Source organism: Austrofundulus limnaeus, unplaced genomic scaffold (assembly GCF_001266775.1).
Source record: "Austrofundulus limnaeus strain Quisiro unplaced genomic scaffold, Austrofundulus_limnaeus-1.0 Scaffold105, whole genome shotgun sequence".
In the NCBI taxonomy this organism is placed as follows: domain Eukaryota; kingdom Metazoa; phylum Chordata; class Actinopteri; order Cyprinodontiformes; family Rivulidae; genus Austrofundulus; species Austrofundulus limnaeus.
This window is the reverse complement of record NW_013952507.1, coordinates 376773-378908: the sequence shown is the minus strand read 5'-3', so window position 1 is coordinate 378908 and position 2136 is coordinate 376773. Positions and strand designations below refer to the sequence as shown.

The window sequence follows — 2136 nt, the reverse complement described above, 5'->3', positions numbered from 1 at the left end:
ACACACACACACACACACACACACACACACACACACACACACACACACACACACACACACATACTTTGGCAGGGCTGGATGTTCTGCCTCCTCGCTCACTAAAACACACAGAACATGTCAGAGGCTCTTAACTTATTTAACAGGTTATCGCTTACATGGATGATGGGAGGAAGTTGACTCCCTGCTAGAGTCAGACAGGACGAGGCTTTTATGTTCATGTGTGTTTTTGTCATGACGTAGCAGGCGCCGGGTCTGGTTTGGCAAGTTTTTCCTGAGGACAGGGTGAAAAAGAAGCCAGAAAGAGAAAGAAGCAGAGGGGCTTTTTCCTCCTTCGCTGCTCTCTCTCTCTCTCTCTCTCTCTCCATCTCTTAACGGACCTTCTCCTGTCGGCGTTGACAAATCGAGCTTCTGAGCGGCGCTTCAGCTCCAGGTAAGGTTCTGTCTCATTCAGTTTGTGTGATTTTATCTGCAGGACTGAAGGATAAACAGAAACTGTGGTCAGAAATGTAAACACTTCACACTGGATGAGCTACAGAAAACTGAAAGATTCACAGAAGTTGTTCAGAAAAGAAGAGAATCCAAAAGAAGAAAAAAAAAACAGAAAAGGAGAGAGGTTTCCTTGTTGCTGTGAGCAGGACAAACATTTTAGGAGAAATGGAGAGCGTGAGTCATCGTCCGGGGAAAAAAATGTGGTTTTGGGCTCATTGCAGAACCAGATGCTTGGTGGGGCCCACTTCTAAAGGGTTTTTAAATAATCTCYCAATGGAACATTCCTGACTTATCAGCTCTAATGAGACATTAAATAAAGTTTGACTCATTGAGTAAATGTAGCTTCCTGTAAACGACCACCTGGTCAGCGTTTGGACCGGGAGCTCAGACCTCTGAACTCTTCATCAGGACCTGTGAATCTGTTTCTGGGTAAAACCTTTCAGTGTCGGGATGAATCGTTCCGTTCTTCTAACGTGATCCATTTTTTCCTCTAAAATCTGCCAAAACAAGTCATCGATAAATCTCATGAATCTTCTGGGTTCTGGTTTAAAACAAATCAGATCAGATGAAAATGTTTGAATAAAACACGATGCAGGATTTAAATTCAGAACTAATAAAGTTTATTTTCATGTTAAAGATGCGATCATGTGATTCGGTTGTAGTTTTGTCTGAGTTTAGGAGGATTTAACAACAAAAACACGAGAATTTAGTTTCAGGATTCGACTTCCTGGTGTCGAGTTTCCACCTAAGAGGTTTAACTTCTCCTAATTGTTCATAGTATAAATACAAAAAATGTTCCTCTGCAGGTTTATCTAACAAGACCTCATGAATGACAAGAAAACCTTTTTTTCTTGTTGATTTGTTGTTTCAATCGTAGAACGTAGAACAAATCTTTTCTGATTACTCAAAACGTCAGCGTCCAATATTTGAAAGGCAAATCAGAMTTTCCTGGTATCCCTCCGCTCCACACCTCTTTTGTTTCAATATTCAACCTCTCAGAAGTTTGATATAAAAACTGCAGAAGGTCTGAAGTTCCTACTTTTCTACTTCCAAATGCACGAATCAATAAATCATTCTTTTTGTTGAATAAAGCAGAGCTTAGAGACATTTTATCTGCTTAGATTTTCTATTTGGCTACAGTAAACAGAATGTTTTAAACACTTTATTTTATATAAGATATAGTTTTACACCTTTTGGATTTTAACTCTGTGTTACAGATTCAGTTTTGTTCAACAGAAACTTATATTCTGTACTTTTTAATTAAGGAGACGACTCCAATGTGCAACATTTCATCTTTTATCATCTTATTTGGGAAATTCACATCATTCAATTATCTTGGATATATTATTTATTTATATACAATACTTAACACCCAAGCATACTGTCTATATTTTCATTTTATACTCTTTATAAGGTTTATTTATATCACCTAGACCAGTGGTTCCCAAACTTTTCAGCTTTTGACCTCCAAAATAAAAGCAACAGAGACCTGAGCCCCCAGCTGTTGTCAGGTGATGATAAACATTGTTTTCACATCAATTAAACAAGAGAGTAGTAACATTATTTATTACATTATTATTTATTAGATTATTTTTGTCCATTTTAAGTACACTAATCTTATTATTTTGTAACAACAAAGGCAAAATG

General features: G+C 37.5%; 1 protein-coding gene across 2 annotated transcripts in view; it reads right to left on the bottom strand.

The window, feature by feature from the left end:
• LOC106521243 (protein tyrosine phosphatase type IVA 2) overlaps positions 1-1994 on the bottom strand; it is an 11136-nt gene extending 9142 nt beyond the window's left edge. Inside the window, exons 1-2 of one of the 2 annotated variants that reach the window (XM_014013726.1) lie at positions 378-1994; positions 156-271 (exon numbers count right to left, since the gene is read on the bottom strand). The gene's annotated coding sequence lies outside the window, so the exon portion shown is untranslated. The other variant, XM_014013725.1, reaches the window with a different exon arrangement.
• Positions 1995-2136: the final 142 nt, after the last annotated feature.